Source organism: Corvus brachyrhynchos, unplaced genomic scaffold, assembly GCF_000691975.1.
Source record: "Corvus brachyrhynchos isolate BGI_N302 unplaced genomic scaffold, ASM69197v1 scaffold616, whole genome shotgun sequence".
Classification (NCBI taxonomy): Eukaryota; Metazoa; Chordata; class Aves; order Passeriformes; family Corvidae; genus Corvus; species Corvus brachyrhynchos.
In genome coordinates this window covers 835,163-850,082 of record NW_008238831.1, presented here as the reverse complement: position 1 = coordinate 850,082, position 14,920 = coordinate 835,163, and the positions used below count along the sequence as shown (strand labels likewise).

The 14,920-nt window shown below is 49.0% G+C and overlaps 1 long non-coding RNA gene across 1 annotated transcript; it reads left to right on the top strand.

Annotated features, from left to right (window-relative positions):
* Nucleotides 1-1,001: 1,001 nt before the first annotated feature.
* On the top strand, nt 1,002-6,938 carry LOC108447627. The gene is made up of 2 exons (XR_001863275.1): nt 1,002-1,124; nt 6,102-6,938. It is a non-coding gene; the product is annotated as an uncharacterized LOC108447627 (long non-coding RNA).
* Nucleotides 6,939-14,920: the final 7,982 nt, after the last annotated feature.

The window sequence follows — 14,920 nt, the reverse complement described above, 5'->3', positions numbered from 1 at the left end:
GAAGCCTCAGCCTCGGTGTTAAGGAACACAAAGCTCCAGACTCCAATTAAGTTTTGTTCCATTTATATGGGGAGAGAATTGGGCCTTTTGAAAGAAAAGTCAACAGGCTGCAGGGAGCAGCCATGACAGGGAGACACCACATGGAAATTGCTTTTATTCCTGCTCCCAAGACATCAATCCTGAAGGAAAGCCTATAGGTGCTGACAAGCTTCAGCACTACAGATTAAACCAAGACAGGAAAAGTAATAAGGGGTGAAAAATAAACAGAGGAATATTTTAGCTCTCTTGGGGATGAAAGGTTCTTTCGCCTGACATTATTGGTCTTCTCACACAAACCTTTACCTTTTCTGGGGAGAGTACTAGATTCTCCCTGGCATGCCAAGTCCTGAATCCATTGTAAAAATCTAGTTTGGAAATCTTTCTATCACAGCATTAAAGGAAAAAGTTGTGTTGACAGAAGTGCCCGTTGCATTTGACGCAGCCTTTCCTTGTTCTCGTGTTGAGGAACACAGAGGAGGCTGGGACCAAGGGATTTATAAACGTTAAGCAAACCCCGTCCCTTTAATCTGAAATCTGCCTCGCTTTGCCCTTGGGTTGACATTTACTGTTTAAAAACGCTGAGAAAATGTGCTGAGGAATTGCCCATTCCCATCAGTGTCAGTACAAAATGTTTAAAGTGCACATTTTTCATCTGGTGCCAGGCCCAGGCCCGCAGCCAGGTCCTGTTTGACAACCAGATGAGAATGAGAAACACAAAGGGGTTCCCCTCATGAAAACGTTTGGATCTGGGAGCCGGCCCAGGCTGTGGATCACAGCACTCCCTGCCAGGAGCTGGGCTCAGGCGTGGGCAGGGCACAGGGGCAGCCCCAGCAAGAGCGGTGCCACGCCGAGGGAATGACCAGAGGGCAGCTTGAGGGTCATTTTCCATTGCACTGGAATTCCCAGAGCTGCTCCAGGGCTTTGAATGGAAACAGTTTTAAGAGGGAAAATGAAAGCAGAGCCCCCACTGCCTGGTGGAGGTGCAGCAGTGCTGGTGGGTGGGTTTGAGATGCTCAGAATGAACACTGCCCCTGCCTCAGGATTCCCCACAAATCTCTGGACATGAAGCACTAGCAAAAGAGGAGGTGAGTGGTATTTTTCCAAGGTTTTCCTTTTTCTAATATTTCTTCTCATCCTAAATTTCATCTTCAACTTCAGAACAATTTGTTCTGAGGAACTTTAAGCAGAAGAGTTATTACAGTGTCAGGGACTGACAGATAAACCATGATCTGGGGATCCAGTTGCCATCCAAGGGGAATTCGGATATCTCTAGACCACCTCATGTGGGTCTCCTTCCTCCCAGCTGGATCTCTCCCCCAGGCCCCATTGGTGCCCACTATGCTCCATGCACCCACCTCAGATTCCTGTATTTTTGGGCTTCAAACATGTGCTGGCTGATCTTGGAAAAGACCTGTGCTTTATGGATTACACAGCTGAGGCTTTTGTGTTTATGGAGGAATCTTCTGGGTTTATCTGGAGGTAAAATACCAAATATTTTCCTGGGTACATCAAAAATCTGACATTTAAAACTTCTAATGACTATGATGCGCACCCATTTCTATTAATATGAGGCTCATATTTTAAATTTTAAAATTTAAATAATCCTACAAATTCAGAACAATTGCTAAAAATGCTGGTACTGATCAATGCCAGAGTCTGATGAGCCATAGATAATGGCAAAGGTGTTTCAATAAGATGTGCTTAGCAAATTTTCAAATAATGGCATTTTCAACTGCATTCACACTTTTGACAGGTAAAAATTAAAAATAGGGATGTTTTAATGGGAAGGGGTTTGAGTACAAGGGGGAGCAAAAGGTGGAGACCTGCGTTAGAGCAGTTCCTCAGCTGGAGGTGACGTGGGGACCCCTCACTGAGCAGCACAACCTCGTGTCCAAGGCTCCAGGCAGCTCTGTCTCCTCTTGAAGCCATTGCACAACGACCACATAAATACAGTAAATTAAACTGTGCTACTCTGCTCTAACTCAGTAAATATTTTGCATGAAGAGAAGGTAACATGAGCACGAGGAATTTCTTGGCAAGCGCCACTGTCCCAATTAATATTTATCAGTCACCTCGCTGTCACTGCCCACGTCACTGCCCGGACCCTCACAGCTATGCACACATGGCTCTCCAAGGGCACTGTGTACTTCAGAGGAATCTTCTTTTGCAGCTCTTACGAGGTCCAGCTGTTCCCCCAGAACTCGTGGTGGTGGCTTTGATTCCCCCTTTCAGAAGCACCTGCAGATAAGGTGGGGCACTCGTGGGCAGTGCTGTGTGCAACTCAGGGCCCCAGGACACATCTGTAACCAGCCAAGCATCAATCTTCCTTCTGGGTTCCTTCACCCAGGCCTTGCTAAGATATTGTTTAAAGTCTGACAGAAAAACCAGTACAAAACTGGTTCAAAGCCTACCAAAACTTCCCATCAAAGCAATCCAGACTTTGGATCCAAGGGGATGGCACCGGTTTGGCTACAGCCTGACCCATCAGAAATTAAATCGGAATTTCTCAAGGAGAATCCCTGGCCATTACACCTCATTCTTAACACCACCAAAAAAGCAGTGCAAGACTATGCTTTTAATTACTATATTCAGGAAATGAATTACTCCTTGAGCAATTAGGAACAGATCTGAAATCATCTGGTTACTGTCTGGGATACAACTGGAAGCAAGAAGCATTTCCTGGTAAGCTCCTGCAAAAGACCAAGTTTGGAGCGAGCTGGATGCACTCATTCATGCAGGAATGTCCCGAGTGCATCTGTAACACACTGCCCACATCCCGAGTAATAAAATGCAATTCAGTGACTAAAACCATCACGGCCCTTAAGGATTTCTTGGAAGTGCCCACAGAGATGCATTTACTGGTGCCTGCTCCCAGTTCTCCAGTAGTTTGCTGTCAATATCTACCCTGTTCAAAGGGTTTGTGATAGAGAAGGGCATCAGCTGAACATTTCTGTCTCTCACTGGAGAAAATAAGAGACAAAAACTGACCCTTGTGAGCTGCAGGTGGAGTTGCTGAGTGCAGGTTCCAAAGCAGAGTGGCTGGAGTTCAGCAGACCTTACAGTCCCCTGGGCTGCTGGGACAGCACCAGTCCAATGGTGTGGTACCACACAGTCCCTACAGTCCCCAAATGGGACTTCAGCAGTTTCCATGGAAAATAGGTAAGGATTTACTGTGGCATAACTGTAAAATCCCCACAATGTGGATGTGCAGCTGCACGAACTTCTCTGGTGTCAGCACAAGGGACTGTACTGACTCGGAGGTCAGGGGACCTCTGACCACCTCCTCTTCCCATAACTCTCCACCCCATGCCTCCATTTTCAAGCAGAGCCTACTCAGGAGCTCCTCATAGGACAATCCAGGTGGGAAGGGACCTCCTCTTCTCCACCTGCTGCTCTAAGCCAGCCAGCTGTGAGAGCAGGCCAGGCTGCTCAGGGCTTTAACCAGACTGGTCTTGAGATGTCCCCCCAGAGTGGAGGCTCGAGAGCCTCTCTGCTGAGTCTTGTTCCAGTGCCACAGAGAGAATTTGGCACAAGCACAGGGCTATCTCAATGTGCTGCTCCCTGGCCCTCCCAAAGCACCCCTGGACCTTTGCCAGTGGTGCAGACAGAATTCCAGGTGCCTGCCTCAGTGCCAGGAGTCCCCATCACCACACAGTCATTGCATCTCATTGCAGCGGGGACGGCGTCTGGGCTGGCAGGGCAATGCCCTTCTGCCTTCTCATGAAAGCCACACTTCCTGCTCCTGTTCCAGAGCACCTCCAACACCTCTCCCATCTCCCTGTACAACTGTAGTGATGCACATCAGCGCCGTGATAAGAGCTGACAGCAGCCCCCGAGTGCTGCAGCTGAGATTGCAAATGACCTTCAGAGAGCTCTGCATTCCTTCAGCTCTCTGAAGTACCCTGGGGACTGAAGTCTGATAAAACTGCTTCCAGTGATAACAGAAACACAGAACATGCAACCAAGATTTCAGCACTTTGTGTACTTGGTTGAAGAAACTGGCAGGTTGTTTCGTATGCCTACAAATCAAACCAGCAAGCTCGGCGTCTAGTACCCTTCCACCACATCTCCTTTTAGTCAGTGCAGTGTAACACATTTCTTCTCTTTCATCATCATTCAGAACATGCTCCTAAACTGAATGCAACTGGGGCTGTTGCATCTGCTTCACTGATTTCTGCACTGAAACAAACTAACATGCAAAAATGGAAAGAATCTCTTTTCACTGGCCAAAATCTGTGGATGAAATCATCTCTTTTTACAAGACTGGGGGACTCACTTCCCCTCCTGAGCACAGAAGTGCAAAAAGTGTATAAATGTGTGCTGGTTTCTTGGGCAGAGAACAGAAAGTAATTTAATTTCAGAGATGAATTAGAAACTTTGTAAATTAAATGGATGGTGCTCTACTTAGGGCCAAGCTCATTGCCATCCTTGCATGGTTTGCAGGATTTACTGGTGTTAATCACTGCTGATTGTGGGGTTTGAGCTGTACAGATGCTCCTGCCTCAGGGCCACCCTATAATGGCAAGACCTGATCCTAGTTTGTAGTGGATTGGGATATGAACGTGTTGTTATCTTGTGGATACAAAAATGCTGCTAGCAAGGATTTTCTTGCTATTTTCTGTGAGAGACTTTTCTGTCTCACAGAAGAGGTAGCAGAGTATGTAAACAACCAAGCCACCTGCAACCTTGAAAAGTCTTGTTTATGGTATAGTAGAAAAATATTTTGACAATGGATGTTTTAGGATTTTAGCCAATCACCCCCAAGGGGGGGCTGATCCTTTGTCCAATTAGACTATGAAGAAAAGAGTCTCTAAAAGAGTTTGTAAAATAATTAAATCAATCAATCTTGCTGCACAATTCCTGCCTGCTGGAGCTTCTCTCCTCCTCCTCCCTATGGCTGCGGGACACGGTGATATACCCTAAGGCATTTTTTTTAATATTATCTCCTTATCTCCCTGTTAACAGTGCAGAGCCAATGGTTTGGGTTTGCAAAGGGTGGGAACTGCTGGAATGGAAGAAGGCAGATTCTCTTCCCTCTGCTCTGAGCTGAGAGAAAGCTCCCAGAACATTCCTGTCCAGGGCTCAGCATCCAACACCAGCAGAACAACTGCTGGACTGGGACCTGTATTTCTTCCAGACATTAACATCCACTGGATGATCATCTTGCCCTCACGCTGGGAACCTGCAGACACCCCAGTAAAACAGGCTGGAATGACAATAGCAGCACACTGCCTGCTTCACTCACCGCAGCAAAACCTTTTGTTGGAGGGTTTTACAATTTGGGGATGCAATTCAGCTTGTCATGTGGCACACCTGGCTGGAGAACAGAATTGAGAGATGTGCCAAGGAGTTGACTAAACAGCACTGAGACCCTGGGCTGTTTTCAGACCTGGGAGCAGGACAGGATCTCTCTGCCCTATTTTGTGTCAATCCTTCATACTGTCAAGCTGGCTGCCAAATGCATGACTGCCAAATAAATTGACCTTGTCAATTTTAAACCATCAATTATCATCATTACATTATTGAAAACAGCACTGTGCCTGGAATTACACCAGTAGGAAGATGCTCTCTGGTGATACAATTTTGTTCCCATACGGAAATCAACAGATTAGTCCACAGCACCTTTGCACTGATTTAAAGTCTGCGTTGTGCAGCTCATGCTGTTGTAATCATAATATTCTCATAGCTGGGAAAGGCTGGGAGGCAGCTAAACACTAAATAAAGTGAGTTTCTTTATTTTATATCAAATATAATGCTGCTTCCAAATTCAAATAACATCCTTACAGCAGCTGAGTCCAAAGCTGCACTGAGATCAATGCACGTTGAGCATAGGACCCAGAAAAGGTCGTGTTTTTGTGTAATGTTCATCACCCCAAGGGTCAGAGAGCACCTTTGTTTTCAGACACAGTGGGAGGGTCTGCACTGAGGCACGGCCAGCTTTGGGACAGAGCAGTAACCCCCAGGGGCAGGGCCAGTCCCTTTGCCCTACACCTGCCTGAGGGAAGGGTGGCTTCCCTGGGTACCCTTCGGGTCTCTAATACTCATCTTTTATCCTTCCACAGTTCTGGCAATCACCGACAGCTTATAATAAACATAAAACGGCTGGATCCCCCCTGCCAGATGCACTCAGGAAAAGGAAAGGAGAACACGCAGTAATTACTCCAAATTCTACTTTTGCAACGCAGCAGGGAGAGGTACAAGCTCCAAACCCTGGCCAATAAGCAGAGGGGACCCGAGCATTGTTGTCAGGCCTGCAGCTCTGCACGCAGTCAGAGGTTGAGATGGGTCCTGTCAGTGCCGAGCACTGAGCGATACCGTCCGCAGCGCTCCAGGAGAAGCTTAAAAAGCAGATTCCTACAGAAAATAATCAATCATCTGCGGGGATGGCCGGCAGCCAGAGTGACGTTATCGAACCCCATCTCCAGCGCAGCTGAGGCGGGCATTCCCCGGAGGGTGTTTGTGTTTGGGAAGAGACGCTGCTCCTCCATACCCCGATCCCAGCTGGGCCCCAGCCAAGGCTGGCACCCGGCCCGGGAGAGCAGATCCCTGTGGGATCAGAGCTGGAGCTCTGCCACTGCTCCGGAGGGGAGGGGGAATGGCCCTGAGCTGGAGTCACTCCTTCGGAAGGGCTCAGCGGGGCCGTGAGGCACAAACTGAGCTGTGCAGGGATGGGGAGCCTCGTGCTTTAGTGCCACTCCACTTCTGCTGAGTCCCTGCAGGCACAGCAGCAGGAGGGACCTGCAGCCCTCCTGCCACGGCTGGGCCTCCAGCACGTCCCCCAGGGAGGCCGGAGGAGGATGCTCTGTGGTTTTATGTAAAGAAAAGGTCTGTGTGGATCCCTTACACTGTAAATATTTACTTCCATGTGCCCCAAAATTAAAATTTGGCCTTAACTTTTATTAAATGTGCCATAGGAAATAAAACCTTTCATGTCAGTGATTTGGAGAGAACAAGTGGTCACAGTTGCTTGGCTAGCAGCAAACCCCTGTTATTTTCCAAGCCCCGTCATTCCCAGAAGCCCATCATTCCGTATTACAACGTTATTTGGTTTAACTGCTTCTTTACTTCCTTTTACTCCCTGCCTGCATCCTGTCCTGCTGGGTTTCCAGAGAGGCAGCTCCCACCAATAGATTTGTTTCCTGCCTCAGTATTTGTATCTAGAGAAACTTCTGCATCCAGGAAAACCCTCCCCCCTCAGAAATGTTAATCCCAGAGATCCTCCAGCATCTTTTGGTGATTTTCCCACTTCTTCCATGGCCTAAGCTGCCTTCCCTGAACAGTTATAAACTTTCATTGCCAGAACACCACTTAAACAAAAACCCCGAGTCATCTGCAGGGCCCTGTGTTTTCCAGATTTCCCAGGGACCCACTTGGTTATGTGAAGGTCAAACGTGTTCCCCAAGGTTTTATTCCATGGATTTCTTCACGTGCTGCAGTCAGGCTTCACTTCACAGACATTTGTGCCTGGATTGATCTCAGTGCAGAAACCTCTGGAGCTGACACCTGGCTGAGTTGCTTTGCCTCAGGGAAGCTGCCAGGCTGAAAGTTACTGCAGGGACTGGACATCAGCTCTGAAATCTCCTTCCAAGGTCAAAAGATTCCTAACACTAGTGGCAGGACAGCCTGGAGAAGTATTTCTAATTTGGTAAACAGCTACAACAAGAAAACCCACTTTGGTTTCACTGAAAGTTGTCTTGGTTATTAAACCCCCAAAATGCCTCAGAGCAACCTTTGATGCTCAGACACCTTCCACTAAAGATTTTCCCACAGTAGAAAAAGCAACTTTCTTTTCACGTGTGCAAATTGACAACCTGACTTTTAGAAGGACCAGGTACTCAAATTCCCATTGCTGGGGCCATGCAAATTCATCAACAATGAAATCTGGGAGTCCCAGCTATAGCAGCACCTCGGAAAAAAGTCCTCAGGAACATGAAAAGAAAAGGAAATAGAAGGACTACAATCCTCTCCACTGCCCAGGCTGCCCTGGCAAGGCTCCAGCGTGGGGAGGGCTGAAGACAGACTGGGAACCACCGGAGTCCTCCTGCTTTGGGGCAGCCACAGCCTCCCAGTCAGCTCCTGAGTGCGAGCTGCTGGGAAGGGCAGGGCTTGCATCCACTTTCCTCAGTGTTTTCTTGCTTCTCTGCCAAGCACTGGAAGCAGAAGCATCAGCAAAATCATCACTATATGGAACCAGAGAATCCCAGAATCGCTGAAGCTGGAAAAGCCCTCCAGGATCGAGTCCCAGCTGTGCCCGATGCCCACCTTGTCCCCAGCCCAGAGCACTCAGTGCCACCTCCAGCCCTTCCTTGGACACCTCCAGGGATGGGGACCCCAAACCTCCCTGGGCAGCCCCTGCCAGTGCTTGACATCCATGACCATGTTCAGGGAAGCCCACAGGCATCCATCACATGCACTGCTGCTACTGGAGCAGGATGAAAAAATCACAATTTTAAATGAAAAATCTCCTGGTAAAGTCCCTTGAACATGAGTGTCTCAGCTGCAAATCAGTTCTGTGTGTCACAGCTGCTCATCCTCTGAGCCTTTCTGCCTCAGAGACCCTTGGGCTTCACTGCTCTTCTCACTTCCCACCAGTGGTTTTAAGGGACCTTCCAAACCCCTTTCCCAAGGGCTTTTAAGAATCTGTATCCATCTTTTCCCAAAAATACCACCCACTTAACACAAGATGGCACCGCTGACCACCTCAGGGCTGAATGCGAGCCCAGGTAGCCGGGACAGGTTCAGATCTGTTTGTTCAACTAATTTCATGGCTCCTGAAAAGCCTCTCCCGGTGCTTCTCCTCCCCACTCCTCGCTGTGCTTTGTCTGTCCTCTTGCTTCATCTTCCAACAGCCCCTTGGTCAAAACAAGCTAAAATCTTCCCCAAGAATTTGTAATTCCCTAATAAGGCTGGCAATACCCTGATTAATGAATGTGAGGAAAAGGAGTCATGATAGCTCAAAGACTTGCTCAGTGTAGTCCTGCATCTCTCTCACTGTGCAGTACAAACAGCTCACAAGCTGTGCCTCAGGGAGAGGTGGACAGTGCCCCACAAAACCTCCTGTGCACTGAGATTCAGAGCTCTGGGCAGTCTGGGAGTGAGCTGCCAGCCTGGGCTGGACACTCAGCACCACCACCCCGATGGGACCAGCCCCTCCTATCCATCACACAGAACTCCTCTGACAGGACCAGGTTTCAGTCACCACCAGTCTGGACCCCATTACTAAAGGGGAGAACAAAAATAGGTTGACTTGATATTAGCATTTCTCTCGAGTCCCTGGGAAGCAAAAAGACTGGGGGAAGGGTGAATTCCTTCCCTATACAACTGAGAATTACATCCTTTCTCTGGAATGTTTAAGCTAATTTGGAGAATTTAACAGATATTAATGTTCTTGCTGCAGAGTCATACACACCAGTCCACAGCCTGAGATGAATTACTTGTGAATCTTGTTCTATTTCCATAGTTCTCTCTTGAAACAAGGCATGTTTTATAGCACTTTATACTTTTTTTTAAAGTTGATTCCCCAAATCATTGCCCTTCTGTGAAGTCCATGGCATTCCTTAAGCTGTTTTATACCTAGACAGGACTGAAATATCCAGACCCCACTCAAAGATACATTCTCCTGGTTTCTCATTTGAGGATACACAGGCAGAACCTGCCCTGTGTGTATTCCCTGGGCTCACATTTTCCAGTACCTCCCCTCCCCTTAAAGCTTCAAAGTGCTTCTGCAAAGAATCCAAACGCACAGGCCAAACTTCTGTGGTTCTCACAAAATATCCCCCAGTCACAACTGAACAACAACTGCCTCCACTGGGCTTGAATCTCACCCTCAGCTACAGAACAACTCCTTGGGCTGCAGCTGAGGAGCTCAGGCATTGCCCAGCTTTGCCACCTCAGTGCTGCTGGAACAAACGTTCAGCAAATCCAGGGCTGTGCCTTTCCAAAGAGGGGATCAAGTCCAGAGTTACAGAATCATCCCAGAATCCCGGAATGGTTTGGGCTGGAAGGACCTTAAAGCCCATCCAGCCATGGGCAGGGACACCTTTCCCAGTCCCAGGCTGCTCCAAGCCCCAGCATCCAACCTGGTCTTGGACAATCCCAGGGGTGGAGCAGCCTCTTTTGCACTCACTAACGTATGAACACATCGAAATTATAACTCTGATAAAAACCCAGTGGTTTATAAAACTCACAACTTATCCAGTACCAAGTGATTCATTACATTTTCTATTACATGCACAGAGCTTTGCTGTTTGGGCAGGGTCCCAGCAGGGAAACCTGCAGGCCTCGTGTCCAGTATTCCTCACATCCTGGTACTAAGGAACATCAAGCATCCAGTGTTGTGGGAGAACATGCTCACAGTGTAAATGTTCAAGGTTAAAACACCAGCAAAGCATCTCTAACGAAGTGCATTTGGCCTCAAAATCGAATTTAATCTCTTTTTTAATGAGCGTTTTTGGGATGTTTTCACCAGGGCAGGAATCCAAATCGAGTCAAAAGATTTTTCCTGTTAAAAGGAATTCAGGTGTAACTCCAAATTGCAAATTTATCCGGAATTCTTGCTCTTTGATTCCGTTTGGTTCAGGTTCTGTGCTCGCAGCAGTGTATCCCTGGTTCCCAGGCAGCAGCAGGAGTGACCTGTTCCCTGGCAGGGGGAGCTGTTATGTTTCCATCACAATGCACAAGCTCCACTCCGAGAGGGCGAGCAGGCACCGGGCCAAGGGCAGAATACCTCTGCTTTGCAGTCATCCCTGAGCCAAGGTATTAGCTTCACTTTTCAAAGCATGAGTGGTCAGAAAGCCCTGCTTGGAAATTGAAACCATCCTCCATGCACCTCGGCTCTGTGCGATGGAGCTGAAGAGCCTGTGGATTACATGACTCATGCAGCGAGGGGACTGCAGCTGCCCTATCAATAATGCTCTCAGCTTATATTTCTCATTTGCACCTCGCTGCTTTTCCTGCCCTGATCACAAAGCAAGGACCAAGTGGGTCCCTGCAAGAATCCCTGATCCATGTGGTGAGGAGTTCACTGGACAATCCATCCCCACCTCCATCACCCTGGGACAGCTGCTCCTGATCCATCCTCCCTCCCAAGGGTCCTGAGCAGCCCCCTGGAATCTGTGGGGCAGCACTTGGGGTGTGGGACAGCCCCAGCCCTCTGTGCTCACAGCAGCCCGTGCCATGCTGGGATTTGCCTGACACTTCCCCAGCTATCCAGGGCTTGCTTTCATCTCAGGAGCAGCCTGAAGTATTTTTCAAGCTGTAGCATTTCTGCTTTATGGCTGTCCAAATGCTGCAACGTTCTGCTGGTATTACTATAAAAAAACGGGGAAAAGCTTAAGCTGAATTAATTCCGTGCAGATTGTGGTTCTCCATGGGTTAACTTGGTTCTTAGTGCTGACTCAATCAAGTTTGGCCCCTTCTGCCTGCAGACTCTGGGTAACAGCCCCACTGTCAGGTACTGGGGCTGATTTTTAGGGTAATTTATGAGGAGGGATAAAACAGGGGCAGCGCATCTCACTCTGCTTTTTGAACACTGGGAGGGTCCCTCGTGCTTGGGACAGGCTCCACTCAAACCCCCCCTGCTGCCCACAGTTAACTGGGACCCCACAGTGACTGCTGCTGGCTGGGTAAGGGAATTTTGGTGCAACCCACAGGATTTCATATCCACAGGCTCTAATGCCACAGCCTCCCTCCCTCGGCAAGCCAGCCTAGACACTGAACCTGGCTGGGAATTAACTAAAACTGCAGTCTGGGGGTGGGGGCTGCCAGGAGGGAGCTGGGATCCCTCCCCAGGTGCTGTAGGCTCTGGCAGCATCCCCTCCATTCATTCTCTTAGCACAGCCACTTGCACATCTCCAAGACCATGAACCTGATAATCCGATCCACAACCGAGCATTTCCTTTTATTCCTGCAGAGTGCCTTGTGCAGCTCTCACACGCTGCATGTGGCATTTCCCTTTGCCCTAAAAACCAGAATAAAATCCTGTGGACCTTGACCAAGTCAGCACATCCCATCCCAGCAGATCTTCTGAAGGAAAGCAAGCTAGAACAGGCCAGAAATTGCACAGAATAAGACATGGCTACTTTTAGACATTCCCAGAGCTGGGTAGACAATATTGTTTCAGCCTGCTCCTGCTCCTGCACAATCACTGCCAAAAAACTTTGGTGTCGGTTCTGACCCTTTGTGCCCCTGACTTGCACCCACACCCAGCCAGGGATCAGCTGGCAGCAAAGGAGAAGCCCAGGATGGAGTTTACAGACCAGGAGTTCAGCTTGGTCAGTGCCTGTTCCCTGCCCAGGACCTGGGCTCAGCCTCTGAGGTTCCCAGCACTGGCTCGAGGGGTTCCCGCTGTTCAGCACAACTGAATCCACCCAAACCCCTGCTCCTGCAGCCAGGCCAGTCTTTCACATGCTCCAAAGCCCCACACAAGGTGGAGCACCACCAGGATGTTCCACCAGGTTCTGTTTAATGCCCTGGCATCTTCAGGGTAGTGCAAATCTATGAACTTCCAGGACCTGAAGGGGCTGACAAGAAACATGGAGAGAGACAATTTACAAAGGATGGAAGGACAGAACAAGGGGGAATGGCTTCAAACTACCAGAGGGCAGGGTTAGAAGGGATGGTGGGCAGGCCCTGGCACAGGGTGCCCAGAGCAGCTGGGGCTGGCCCCGGGTTCCTGGAACCGGGCTGGACATTGGGGCTTGGAGCAGCCTGGGACAGTGGGAGGTGTCCCTGCCCATGCAGGGGGTGGAATGAGATGATTTTTAAGGTCCTTCTGTGATTAGCTGTGACCCCATGTGACCCCATGTTCCCTGCCTCACCTGAGCTGACACAGGCAGGTACATCCCTCATCACCTTGTCTAAGCAGGAGCACGAGATTTGCTGTGGGCTGCAGGACCAGGCACCTAAACTGGCTCCATTTACATTCCGTGGTGCTGTTGATGTCCCTGACTATCCTGACTCACAGTGAGATTTCCTCTCAAGCAGATGGAAGGTTTATTCCCTGCCGTGGGGAAGCGACAGCAAGGTTTGGGTTCCCTCCTCCCAAACCAAAGGCAGGACAGACACTCGACAGCAGCCATACAAGAAACTTGGGATGCTCACAGCAGGTGGCAGCTGCTTCCAGGGACATGGAAGGGGCCCCACATGCTGCTGCTAATGAAATAATCTGAGGTCAAACCAATATTTGTGTAGAACCACTGTGTTTATCTCCATACGTCAAGATAGCACACACAAATATTTATCTTCCCTGAAACCATTTTAAACAGAGTATTCCTACCGACTGGAGCGCTGCCGAAATATTCAACAGTCACTTCCTGAAGTTCCCTACAACTCCCGGGACAGTTGGCCTCTGTTTGCGGCTGGATAAAGCCGGGAGCCGCCCCCGGCCCCTCCCACAGCCCCGTCTGTCTCCACAAGGGCTTTCAGCACATCTCGAGTTGTTATTACCAGGGGTGCCAAGTCCACAGACCGGCTCGGAATTTCAGTCCCTCGCTGCAGCTTCCAAAGGTTCCCGCTGGAATGTCCCTCGAATTCCCGGGCTTTGATGATGTTTCAATGGCACAATGAGAGGCAGGTCCTCACCACAACAGAAGGCAGCGCGCTGCGCTGGAATACACGGAATTCTCTGCCCACAGAACATGTGTCATTTGGATGGGTTTCCCCACAGATTCCGATCCTTCTGGAGCGGGTTGTGTTGCGGATCAGGACTGGGAATTGCTCTCATGCGTGGGATCACGGCGTGAACAGAGCTGAACATCACAGACTCAGTTACAGCATCCCAGACTGGTACAGAGTGAGGGTGAACTTCACAAGAGAAAGGAGCAAACCCCTGAGTAGGTACTACAGCTGCTCACCACCACGACTCATCCACACCACAGAACACATCACATTTTCCAAAACCACTTAACTTCTCAAGTGGGTGTTAGGTACTTGTAAGGAAGCTCCCAGGAACACCCCTCGGCACTGACAGCTCCCTGTGTTAACCCTTCAGTCTCAAAAACATTCAGTAACATTCATCACTGAGGATTCTCCACATCGTCCGAGGGGTTTTGCTGTGCTGGCACTGACTGTTCTGTTTCACTGTGTGCAAACATCAATGCACAGCTATATGTGCAGGTACAAACGTTGTGAACATCAACACACTGGGGACCTGGCAGGGGTAACCTGGCAATTCAAATCAAAAGCTGAAATGAGTTTGCAGCATTTCTAAATTAACCTGTTGCCATCTCCAAAGCAAGGTGGGTGTAACATTAAAACACGAATTTGCCTCCACAGCACCCCTCTCTTCCCCCCACATTCAGGATGTTGAAGGCTGTTGAAGGATGGGACAGTGAGGAATTGACTGCAGTGACCTCTGGAGTATTTCTACTGTCAGAGACCAGCAGCCAAATGTCCTTAAGAGAAAAAGATACAGACACTCCCTGCTTGTGTGCACAGACATCAGCAAGTACCAGGCTTCTGCATCTCCCCAGGTGGGAGGGGATCATCCTCAGAGCAGGTCAGTGGAAAACAGACATCTCCACAGAACATCACCCAAATAACTTCAGAGATGCCGGGGACAGCTAAAGCAGTTGGTACCCAGCAGTCAGTAGATTATAAAAGAGCTTTAATGTGACATTGGGCTTTACTCAGTCCAGTGTCACAGTGAGTGTCCTTGTAGATGGTTCTGTTTGTCCTCCTCACTGAGCTAAGTATGTCCATGATTTATCTTGGTTTTCTTTTTGAATTCCAAAATCCCTTTAAAAGCCATTTTCATACCAGCATCCTTGCTTGTGAGAGACCAGCAAGGTGTGTGGGGAATTCACTTTACAACACAGGTGGTCGATGAGGCCTTTGTTTTCAAGACCCTCTGAGAAAAATCAGATTTTTTCAGCTAAACCAT